Source organism: Sebastes umbrosus, chromosome 5 (genome assembly GCF_015220745.1).
Source record: "Sebastes umbrosus isolate fSebUmb1 chromosome 5, fSebUmb1.pri, whole genome shotgun sequence".
In the NCBI taxonomy this organism is placed as follows: domain Eukaryota; kingdom Metazoa; phylum Chordata; class Actinopteri; order Perciformes; family Sebastidae; genus Sebastes; species Sebastes umbrosus.
The window spans coordinates 16,617,654-16,631,008 of NC_051273.1; the positions used below are offsets into that span (position 1 = coordinate 16,617,654).

At 40.8% G+C, this 13,355-nt stretch overlaps 1 protein-coding gene across 10 annotated transcripts in view; it reads right to left on the minus strand.

The window, feature by feature from the left end:
- Positions 1–13,355, minus strand: part of elavl4 (ELAV like neuron-specific RNA binding protein 4) — a 97,628-nt gene that overhangs the window by 18,832 nt on the left and 65,441 nt on the right. The window lies entirely within an intron of this gene.

Consider the following 13,355-nt stretch of genomic DNA (forward strand, 5'->3'; position numbering starts at 1 on the left):
AATTAAAGTCTGTGGTTAACAAAAGCTTAAGAGATTTTAATGTTTTGTTCTACGATATAAAAAATGTCGGAAAATACCCCACTTGTGAATTTTGACGTTTTTACGTGTCTTAAAGAAGGCGGTTGCTAACAAGTGGCTAAATTTATAAGGTTCTGCTCCAGGTTTCTTCCCACTAATTGGGGAGTTTTTCCTGGCCACAGCGCGCTTGCTGGATCTTGTTGGGTCTCTAAACTATAGTGTACGGTCTAAGACCTGCTCTATATATAAAGCGTCTTGAGATAACTTCTGTTGTAATTTGACGCCATACAAAAATAAATTGAATTGAATTGAATTGAATAAATGAGACTACAAAACGTCATCACGCCGACTCGTCCACCTTTACTGCCTTGTTGTGTATACTTCGGTTCATGCGACCATGGTGATGCAGTTCATTAATCATAAAAGTGGTGTTCATTTGTGAAGATTATCTTGCTGATCAAAGCGTTTGTTGCCACACAGCTCATTTTCTGCAATAATCCAAAACCCAATTGTAAAAATCCCATTGGCTTTCTGTTGAGGGGAACCCAGGGCGATGCTAACTTCCAGGTTGGCCTACAAAAATACGTCATCCTTAACCCACTCTATAAGAGTAAGCCTCTATCAAGAGCGCTAACAAGTTCAGGTAGTGAAATAGAACGGATGTCCTTGGCTGAAACGCAGAAGAGTGAAGTCGGCCTTCAGTCACAATTCAAGGTTGTGCTGAGAAACACTCCTGTTTTACTCCGTTCAGTATCACTCAAGAGGAGGAAAGGGTCAGTGTGAAGGAAAAAATAACTAATGGAGTGAAATGTGACCTAACACAGATGTGGGTGACGATGTACAAGCGGCCAGCATCAATCAGCATTGACTTTTCTGCTGGTTTGATCTGACCATCTGTTATTTCTTTTTCCTTGACTTTTGCTTTGAATACCTTTCTTTTTTTTTTAACCACCCTGTAAAAACGTGTGCCTCAAAGTGATATACAAATAATGAGTCTTTTGCTTATCATTATTATTAGCCTGTAGGGGGAGAGACTATCTCTTTATGATAATGCATATCAGTATAATAAACAAAGTTTAACTTAAATTGAGGTTAAAAATGCATTTGACTTTTGATTTTAAAGATAATTCCTCACATTACTGCTAATGCCGAATGTATCTTTATATCATGAGATTCACCAGGCATCACATTAGTGTGTCAGATACTCCGTAACTGTATTCATGTTTAATGTGTTCTGAAGTTGTCGCATCACATCAAATCAACGGTGCAACAAAAAAATGACTGAAAGACAGAGCAAGGATTGTCTTCACTTTCATCTTTGTTGGTTTTCCAGCATTAGTTTGTTAAATGATAAGGTGGGCACTGTCCCATTTTAAAACACAGAAACCAACAATGTGTTATATGTTTTTGCCTTCAGTTAGTTTCACTTTCGTTAGTCTGATTGACAGATGGTTCATCCAATCACCTGCCAAGGATATTTTGAAAATGCCTGCCCTTTTCCAAACAGTTTCCAATGACTGCTTCTCAGATGGTTCTGTGAAACAAACCCTCTGATGAGTCAGGCTAGACTTTCCTATCTACCCTCATATATCTTTCCTACACACATCTTTCCTGCATAGTCACATATGTTCAGGCTGATGATATAGAGTATATCTTTAAAGATGGTTCATAAATATATAGTTTCATATTTTGAATAGTTAAAGGAGCAGTGTGTAGGATTTGGCGACGTCTAGGAGTGAGGTTGCAGATTGCAACCAACTGAAACTTGTGCCAAGCGTGTTGGAGAAATACTGTGGCTGATGCGAAAACGTGAATGGCCCTATCTAGACCTAGTGTTTGGTTTGTCCGTTCTGGGCTACTGTAGAAACATGGCGGCCAGCTCCGTGAAGAAGACCGGCTCCGTATGTGGATTTAAACGCTTCATTCTAAGGTAACGAAAACACAATTATTCTTATTTTCAGGTGATTATACACAAAAAAAACATACTAAATTAATATTATATTTCATTTCTGCAAATAGATCCCCCTAAATGCTATACACTGGCCCTTTAAGCAACTCCCTAAACAGCATGGCACTGTAGTTTTTACCAAACATTACTCAAAAACAAGTCGAATAGTGCATTTGTTGGGCACTATTTTCATGTTTTGTGAGTAGTATTCATAGCAGCAGGAGAGTCTATGTGGGATTGACTTAAAATAAACTATGACACCCATGTTCACGGTTATGAATGAATATGTCACAGAGTTTGACGATGTGACTCATTGTTGTTTTTAATAGTTGGACAACAATGGAAATTTATGACACAGAGGCTCCATCAGGCTTTGGCTGCATGGGCAACACTTAGTCAGTAGGATCAACAAATTGTTGCTTTTGTTCTTTTGATGGCGTTTGTTCAAAATAAGAAAATCTAGAATATCACCAGCCTCATCCTTAGAAATTATCCTGGTATTTATCTGAGAGGAAAAACTACTTGCGGATGAAATTAATGAACTAGTTTTAAATGAATAATCGGCTCCATGAATCCAACTCAGGGTGTATTCAGCTGTTTTTTTTATTACCATTCTGTCATGCCATATTAATGTAGTAAACCTTGAAGAGAGTTTATTTTTCTCCCGTTAAACATTATAACAAAAACAAACTTGCAATCTACGAAGCAAGCTGCCAGTCGAGGGAGTCCAACCTAATGACTGTCCTTTCAACCAGCCCCAGAAGCCTGGGCTACTTATCAACCACCAGCCAGCCATACAGGCAACATTAGAGCACAATGTACTTACTAAGGTACAGCAATCTGTCTTTCTCACTCTCTCCCTCTCTTCTTCTCACTCTCTTTTTTCCGCTCTCCCTTTCCTCCACAGTAATCAACAGCGGCTTATGTAACTCTCTCTACCTGTGCTTATCTCTCCCTAACACACACCGACAGGCACATTGGCTGCCTTACTAATAACACGCTACTTCAATCTGGGGAGGAGGGAAACAGGGGGACGAGGAGCGAGTGCAGGAGCGAAGGCAGGAATGAAAAGGAGAAAGGGAAAGAGTGGGAACGGAGGAGTGAGGAAGGAAAGGACAAAAGGAGAGAAGGTGATGGAGGAGAATGTTAGAAGGTGACAGTAAAAGGATGATGATGATGAAAGGAAACAGTGCTATTCTTGCTCGCTCCTGCCCAAACAAAGCCGCTCTTTTCTCTAAAACCCACTATCATTTCCCCAAACACTGACTGACTGACAGAGAGAAATGACTGCTCCTCTGAGAGACCAGAGGAGAGGAGAGTGGTGAGAAACCTGACTGTTAGGTAATGAAAGACACACTTCCTTTCTCTCTTAAACTCACAGTTTCATGCATCTAGTATGGCTAGGACGATACACCTATCTCTCGATTTGATACTATCACGATACTTGTGTGCCGATTCGATATGTATTGTGATTTTTAAGTATTGCAATTCTAAAAGTATCGTGATTTATTAAGATTTTTGTTAACTTTTTTAACACTAGACCATGGAAAAAAGTTGAATCATACACTTCTAGGGACTTTTACTTTGGAAAATATCTAAATTAATATAGTAATAATGTTTGATTTGCAGCATGATATGTCAGTCAGAGATGTCCTGAAGTCAAATATGTCAGTTATTGTCAGGCATTATTAATAAATAAAATAAATATATTTTTTCGAGTAAACCAAAAATACAAGAATTAAGACATTTCCCTCACTTTTAGTTCACAAATTAGTGATGTTTTCTTTTTAATTTATAAGGGACATGTAATGTTTTATACTTCTGGTGAATATAATCCAATCAATCTTATTTCCATATATGTATTTTGTATATACAGTTCCCTTTGTTAACACGTCGTTTTGAAAACCGGACGTAGTCACACGTGTATACTTCCGCTAACTTTGCCAAGTCCGTCGCTAGCTGTCCTGTAAGCTCAATGTCAGCTCCATCGGGGCCGTTTGAATGCATTTAACAGAAATGGCAGTATATGGGGGCTCTACAGTTGTAGCGTCGGCCAATTTGACCACGGAGATGCGAGTGACGGCTGTCTTAACCGCACGTTACCACAATACGATAACGTTTCCTGTCTATTACAGAGTTAGCATGCAGCTTTAGCCATGATGTCCAGCTCTGCTTTTCCTGGTAATGAGTGAAACCCAAAGGCTTTCCATACTTTACTGTAAGTGTAGTGTTTAACACGTTGGATTTAATATGTGAGGGTTCAAGTTGTATCCGCGTGGAGCCTCCGCCGTTTTCTGCTTCGCTACCGGCTGCGGTTTGTTTTGGTTTACGGATACGGAACAGATCTGAAGTCACGTCACTATGACTACAACAATAAAAGCAGTAACTCCCTTCTACCCCCGCATAGTCTCATATGAAGCAAATATATCGATTCTGACATTAAAAATTGAATTTCGAAATCGTAAAAAAACAACTGCGATACATTTGTGAATCAATTTTTTTTTCACACCTCCAGCATCTAGTGCATTGTATCCTTGTAAGCATGGCAGGCCCATGCACTCACCGAGACAGACACATGCACTGATGCATGCGTACATGAGCAAAATCTTCAAATGTTTTCAGATGCTCCATCTCCCATCCTTTTATCTTTTACTTGAGAAGCTATATTGTGCCAACTGTATCAAATGACAAGACTTGTCTTTCCAAAAGACGTAATAATATGGCAGAGACAGAAAGAAACCCTATTCCTGCTATGGTCTAATTATGGGGAGAAAAAGAAAGGCAGTGTCCTTGTTTAAAATAACATTAGTGTGCCTGGGTACAGATGGCGTTTGAAAAAGCAGCGTGAGGAGAAACGAGGAGACTTTGAAGAGTGGAGGTGCCCCGTGCTTTAGCCTCTGTCAGAGCAGAGCTTCAACCATCTGTCTAATGTGCGTGCGCGCATGTATCGACGTGCATATCTGCATGCGGTTGTGTGTGCATGCGTGTCGGCTACCACAGAGACAGTATGCACTCTAAAGATTACGGGGGGGGGGGGGGGAGAAAAAACTAAAGGCAGAGAGACGATAGTACGAGTCAAGGCTGCAGCCGTCCAACCTAGAGGGTGCACCTCTCCGCTCGTATTACCTTGACCGTTCTGTTCTGTACTGCTGGGCAGGCAGAGAACAAGGATTCAGTGAGGTGTCAGTCTGAAGGGGAACATCCATTATTCAAGTCAAGAGAGGAGAGAACATACCAACCGTACAGAGGAAGGGTAATTCGTTTGAGGAAAAAAAATTGTGCAAACATGAACGGTCCGAGTACCAGAAGGAATCAAAAATCAAACTGTAGAGCCATGCCGGTTTGTGAGGAGACTACTAGGGCTCCATTTTCACGGCACCGGAAAGACTAGTGGCATTTCCCTGACCTTGAAACGCATGTTGTTTTGGTATTATTGTACCGAGCACAGCAGGCGTGATGGCACAAAGGTGGAAGGAGAGGCAAAAGGAGACGGGAGGTCCATGCAGATGAGGCGGCACAGAGACATGTTGGTGTTTTAGTGACAATTTGCTTTGGCGGTGCACTGAGAGTAGAAGGCTGCATCTGATTTCATTGTTCAGGCTGTTCTCATACACCGTTGATAGTTATACCTACAAAAAGGAATGCACTATAATTCGTACATACGTATCATACGTAAACGCACAAAAATTGAGGAATAACTTTTCATAAGACATCATACGACATGTTGTATGAGGATACATTGCATTGTTGCATGATTTTTGAGCTGATCATTTTGCAGATTTCACCAGTAAGGGCAAACTACATGCTAAAGAATAAGACTGAATAAGATAAACAATTTTGATTTAATATATTCCAACCAATAGTCACATTTAAATTGAATTTGTTATTGTGTTATTCCTCATTTTTCGTGTGTTTTCCTACGAATGTCCAGCAGAACGCGTCAATTTCTACTCGTTACATGCATACAGTCTTTACAAAATAAAGTTCTGTCTTCACAGGAAACGGCTTTGTTAGGATTAGGCAAAAAATCTTATCAGCTTCAGGAAATGATCGTGGTTTGGATTAAAATAATTCAGGAAGTGGTGTAACTTAAGTACGGAAGTTACGTGACAAATAAATTAACATTGACATCTTCTTTCACATGGAATACAAAAACCATCTTCTCGGGCTAAAAGTTTGGTGTTTTTTTACCCGCCCATCAAACCCGACATCCTCCATACACGGCATTTGTCGCTCTTTATTCTTCCTGGTCCACGATTACATGGATTACATATGAATTGATTTAATGGCATATATACGAATTGCAGTGCATTGCTTTCTGTAGGTATAGCTACAAATGGTGTATGAGAACAGCCTGTCTAACCAATAGTCACATTTAAAAATTCATTGAGAGAATGCCAGTAAAGCAGTCTGTACTGCAGATGATTGAACAACTGTACCATTTGAATGAAAGCTTCCCCAGTTTATGAAATCACTACAGCCATCTAAAAGCAGCAGGACAAATATGGGTGTCCAATCTGTACCCTCTAACTTGAAAAATAAAAAACAGTAAAAAGTGCATTTTATTATGCACGATATTGTGTATCTTGAGTGAATCATAAGAAAACAAGCACCAGGCTGCTGCAGAATATAACAGTCACAGATGTCTATGAACAAATACACACATGAAACCGGTCAGTTATAACTTCCTGGGGAGACTTTTGAGTCTCTCCAAGCTGTTTGTGTGTCTCTCTCCCTCTACACATCTAAAAACACCACATTACAAGGGACAGCAGCTGTGTGTGCTTTCTGGCTTTCTTTCCAAGTTATCTGGCAGAAGTGGTGTTTCTGTTGTACTGATCTAAAATAGCTTTGGTTAGATTTTACAAAGGTGAGTCACAAAGCAATTGCTTGTGAACATCATAACATTTTTTACAGCCTCCAACAGAGTCAGTAAGTGCACACGACAGTTCCTGTGTCGATCCGAGTCCAAATAAAAAGCACACCAAACACGACACGACCGGACTTTCAATACCTCCGTAAACTCAACTTTAAAAGGCACATCATGTGCTTCTGGCAGCATGTTTGTAATGCTGCATGTTAGTGCATTGAACTTCTCAAACAATGTCATGTTTCCTTGTCTGGGCGTTGACATTCTTTCTGCAGAATACAACTTGGCAATAAATAATACCAACGTGTTAGAAAAGCTTTCAAACATGGATGCCAGCAAAAATGTCAGGGTAACTGAACCTTAATTTAATGCTATTTTGATCAGGAACAACTTGCCTATCATACAACCGCTCAATGCCAGATAATTATTCATCAGTGTGCAAAAAACACACTTGTTATTAGCAACACTGGCAATCACCATCTTGAGTTGTATGATGCCATGAACGCTTGCGTCTTGTTGCCATGGGAATCGTCCCCATTGCTACCTTTCCATCCCACATGAAGGGAACTCGGCATCAGCCTTTTCACAGCCGATCCTTACACACACTGAGCAGCAATTTAGTTTCACATCAGAGCCGGCGTTTGTAGAAGCCAAGTACTGTATGAGGATCGATTGTATTTGCAGTCATTGATCAGGTAAGCATTGACCTCGGCTCGCATTCAGGTCCGGGATGAGGAACTAGGAATAGCCAACTATCGATCGGAAGCTGTCTCTGATATCATATCTGTTTCAAACTGAGGCGAGCTTAAACCAGCAGTTGGAGCACAAGATCACGGCCTGGCTGCCGTCCCTGAAGGTTAGAAAGAAAAGAAGGCCAGCACTATTTGCACTCATAAAGAGACAAAATATGCTTATCCATTCAGAAGGAATCGATAGACAGAGGAAGAGAGAGAGGAAGGCGAGGGGAGAAGAGGAAGACATGGAGAGAGAGAGAGAGAGAGATCCTTGTCAAGTCGATGTTGTGTTCGCTCTCTGAGTCTCTGGGGCAATTTGGCACTTTTAGTGGATTTAGTTTCTGTTCTGCTGCCTCTGACTGTGAATGATGCTAACCATGATGTTCTTAAACTTCCTTCTTGTCTTTATGAACAGAAGAGTGACTGCAGGGTGCATCCTGTTGATGAGGAGGTCACTTAGAGAACAGACTTCGTGTTCCCAATTTAGCAGAGCAGGAACTGGGGATCATCAGCCCATCTGCTGATGGTCACTGGAGAACATCCGTTACTTCAACAACTTCATGTAGCATCGCTGTCTCTATGCATCACTCAGCCTACTCTATTTCTGTGGACAACGTTAGGGCGTGTCTCAAATCAGTCCCTAGTTCAGTAGAAACAGTGAATCACTGAGTGAATTGGATTTCAGACACTCATTAGGTCTCTTATTCAATAAATACGGGGACAGCGGTGAGTCACTGATGACCTGCGACACGACTTCGAGGCACCACATGATAATGAGGTCATAACAGCAACATACAGTATGTCTCTCAATTCAAGAAGGATTGTTTTAAAAAGACTTAAAAATAAACTGTAGCTGTAACAATAATCACACTGACTACGTTTACATGCGCAACATATTCAGTTTTTTGCCCTTATTATTAGGTGTGTTTCTCCTTCCGTCCAGAAATGCAGGCTTTTCTTTTGGGCTTGCATCTCTGCAAACTGTCGGCTAGTTGGTTTGTGTACAACACACAGAGCTGGCTGCAAAACAGGCAACACGCTGTATACATGTCCAAAGAATGCTCTTAAAACCTGAATAATATTGCCATATCCCACATGTCATAATCGGAAAATGCTCCATTCGGAATAAGACCTAGTAATAATAGTGGAATATTACTGTGCATGTAAACGTAGTCACTGTTTTCTTCTCAAGGTACTTTTTTCAGCGTTGTTACCGGTGCAATATTGACATGAAGACATCCGGAGGCTGACTATCTGCTGGACAGTGCTCCACTTTTTGGACCACAAACCAGTCTGACACAATCTGTCTCTGTCTCCCTCTTCTCTTTCTCTGCCTCTCCTCTCTCGTTCTGTACTTACATTTTTGGCAGCCACAGGAGAATTTTAATTTGCAGCCTACTTCTGTCTTAATGGCAGCGAGTGTGTGGGTGTGTGTGTTTGTGTGTGTCTTGTGTGCGTAATGCCTGTACAGTAACCCAGAGAAGAAAAAGATGAGTCAATGATGTCGGCATACTAATCTCAGGGCCCTTCTAAAGTCCTCCATGTTTTTAATCACCAGCAACTCTAACATCTAATTGATCATTAACATTTCTCCTGCTGATCCTTAACCCTCTGGGGACACCTTTGCAGAACATCTCTTATTATTATCTTTGTGTCTTTGTGTGTGTGCATGGTACAGTAGGTAGGGTGATAGTGAGGACAGCAATTACTGTAGTTGTTGGTGTTAGCAGGCTCACAGTGTTTAAACACCTCCTGCTCTGTGTAAAACAGTGAACTGACCAGTGATAAATCCACCGTCTACATGCTACAAGAGAAAATCTGTATGTCTGGTCATGTAGCCAGGTAGCTCGGACCAGCCAGTAGCACTTTTTACTAGCACCATTAGATGAAGTAAGTTGGGTTTGGTGTGTCATTTACATTAATTTCACTTAAAGCTACTATAACCTCACTTCAACTTTCATTTGTCCCTGTGGACAAAAGCGGTAGTGTTTCCGAGCACCAGAGTCCCTTTAGAAAACCTCTCATTTTACTGACAGTCTGCCCTGCGTAATCCTGATTCTGGTTCTCCCGTCTCTTAAATTGAGATTGTTTCATAACCAGTTAAAGGTTCCTCATTATGACTTTAATTAGAAGCCATGTTGTCATTTTTTAAAGTTGCGTCAAACATTTGGCTGTGTACTGTACTCGGGGAAAGAATGGGGTTTTACCTAAATCCTTCAAATGAATGCATGATTTAAAAATGTATAAAAATATATCATAGTAATTTTGAATATATCATCGTAAATATTTGATTTCGCTGTGGTTGTTAATATCCGAGTTTGATCTACCAAACTAATCCAAGTCTAGATTAAGTGTCAGCTTTAAATCACAGGATGTGAAAAGGAACACACATTTAGTATTTTCCTTTGATCTGGGTGCTCATATTATTCCTAATGGTGGAAGAAGGTAGCCGCTGTAGCACTTTATCTGGACATGAACAGTCCAGTGCTTTAAAACTGATCTTGTGCCAGTCAAGAATTAACTAGGGATTCAATTTATAGATCAGGCCCAATAAATTATTGGCTGATAATGGGAAATTTACATTATTATGTATTACTCTGATAATTAAATTATAGACAATAGATTATCGACTGATAATACGAAGCCAAATTTCTTCCATTGACTTAACAAACACAGCATTTACACACTCCGATTCAGTAGGTGGCGCTACTGTATGCACCTTTAAAAATTGGTTTACAATCCACCGATATACACAGAGAAGAAGAAGAACAAGTGCAGCACGCTGAGTAGAGAGCTAAACATGTTGTCGCTGGTGTGGATGTTTTGAGGAAAACACGATTGCATTTTGTAATACATTTTTTTGATGTACTTTACTAGAAAAGAATAAATGAGCATTTGAAGAGTCAGAACTGTTGTTTGTTTTTGTTGTGTAAACGATAGTGAGTGAGATTTTGGTTAGGTCAGTGCTATGGAATATTAAATCATTAATATTTGCTCACTACATCTTAGCCTTTCTTACCCTCAGGTGTGCAAAAAGTACAGGTTATGAACTTCTTTTTAAAATACAAGAATGTGAAATTATCGGTTATCTTATCGGCCATGAAAAGCAGGTAATTTTTGGTTATCATATCAGCTTAAAAAAATCCACATTGTGCATCCCTAGAATGAACACAGTGAATTCTTCAGTCTCTTGTGAACCCAAGCTTTGGCGAATGCATCAAACCGTTGCCTTCCTATGAACAGTACCACCTGTGTTGGAATGTGTTTTATTCATGCCATGGTGTCCTGAGCTGGGAAGCTAAAAATCAGAGATGTGCATGTGGTTGTGGTTGAGCACATATGTTTTTCTGTGGCCTTGCTGTGTGTTGCGTGACTATGTTGCTTTGCAGCGAGTCCCCTGGGTCTCAGCAGCATGGTGGTATGACAGGTCTGTTAGTAGAAACAGATCTGCAGGAGATGTGCCCACCTCATCTACATGTGTGTTGATGAGGGTAGAAATAGCCCACCTTTCCCTTCCACTGCCCCCCTCCTTCGCTTCCTCCCTCTTCTCATTTCCTCTCCTTTCCACGTCTCTGCCCATCTACGCCCTCTCTTACTTGCTTTTCTTCCCATTTTCTCTACCTCCTCCCCCCCTAGCCTACACTCCCCCCTCCTGTCTCCTCTCCTCCTCTCCTTTGTTTTCCTCTCCTCTGCTTTCCTCTCAGCCTCTCTCCTCGCTCTGCTCAGTGTGTATAGACAGGCGTGCACTTCACCGCCAGCAGTGATTTATTCTGCTTAGGCAAATGAGTGTGGCTTACAGCATGTTGCTGCCTTTCTGCTTCATCAGTACACATTGCACATAACACTGGAGCAGGTTGCAGCCTGTAGGCACACACACAACCCCTGAAATGGATCTAAGAGACACGCTGGAGGGGTTCTTCTGCAGCACAATGGACTGATGTGATTCAGTCCTGTGTTTTGGATGTAGTGGAATGTGTAATTGAGCATGTATATTACGCAGCTTGTGTCTCGCATGTAATCACTGTTTTTACGACGGCGCCCTCAGCTGGGGCCGTGGTCATAAAAACCGCCTATTGAGGTCACTCACTCACTGGGCAATGCTTGGTGGACAATGAGTCTGGGCGACGTTGTTGAAATATTACAATATTAGTATGAATATTTTTGCAATAGTGGTATATATCAATTTTATTTTGGTTGACTGGTCTACCATGATTCTTTCCCTATACATAGATGTTGGATATCCTTTGTTCAAGTACTTCTGCCGTCCTTCACTGTATTGTGTCTTAACACACACAAAGCAAATGTTGGCAGCCGGTTAGACTGTTATCAGGTCATTAAATGGGCGTTATCAGTGGCTATAAGCCTCATAGTTGTGGGCCAGAAGGGGCCTACTACACCCACTAGTAGGATTTGTCATCGTTTCACATGCAAGATCGTCGAAAGAAGGAATAAAAGAAGACGACAGCGACCTCTATCAACCGTATTTATTACGACAACAGCAAAAGCGGAAGTCTGACGCTGTAGTATAGACACCGTGAAACTCCCTATGTGGTGGAAGTCGGGGACGATGGATGGGACAAACAGTACACAGTACTTTCACTGGGGTTCGCATCCCGTGTGAAACCAACAACATGTAGTAGCCTTTGTGTTCACAACCAACAAGTTTCGCTTTCACTTTTCAAACATAGTTATTTTAAGCCAAAACACAATCATTTCCCCTAAACTTCCCGAAGGGGTTTTGTTGCCTAAACCTAAAGATGTTGCTTTATAGTTTCGCTTAAATTTTTACAATGTAGTAGTTGTAGCAGGCCCCTACTGACCCACTATGAGGCTTATAATGACTGGTGATGCGCATTTAATGAGCTAATAACAGTAGAATCGGGTGCATTCCTACTTTTCATGCTCATATACTTACACTACTTTTATGCAAAGGTGAAAGAAGTAATATATGGTCCAGTACTCCGTAGAATAAACACATTTAGTGTGAATGCAACTGACACATGGTGCTACAAGAAATTGTTACACTTGAGTTTACTAGTTTACAGTTTCAGCAGAAACAAGTGCAGAGAAATATGTCACTTCCAGCTGCATCTTTGTTTGGCTGAAGAAAATATGTCATCTGTATTGTGCAGCACACGGGATATTTATTGATTTAGATAAGCATACAAGTATATGTAAGCATTCTGGAAACACTTTCAAAACTGCGGCAAGTGGTTTTATTTATCCTACTGGAAAGCAGTTACAAATTGACCAGTAGGGATGACTTAAAGGGGACATATCATGAAAAAAAAAAAAAACTTTTTCAGTGCTTGTGCACATACATTTGGCTATCTAGAGTGCCTATCAACCCACAAACTGTTTTTTGAGGGCTGTCTAGATCAGAAAACGTGATTCAACAAGCCATTCAGATTTGGCTCCCCTTCCTATGTCACATGCAGGCTTATAAGAATATATAACCCACAGCTTGAGAACTACCTTTGCAGACGTGCACCATATTTTTCTCGCAAGCCAATCAGAGCAGACTGGCTTTTTCGGGAGGGGGGGTCTTAAAGGGACAGGCGCTAAAATGGAGCGTTTCAGACAGAGGGTGAATACAGGTATACTCAGACAGACATTATGTGAAAAATAATGTGCTTTTTGCACATTAAAGCATGTAAACATGTTCCAGTAGGAACCCAAAAATACAAGTATGAACCTGAAAATGAGCATGATACAGTATGTCCCCTTTAAGAGGCACAAACTGGGCCTAATATTATGGCTATGTCCATACAGTACACCAAATACC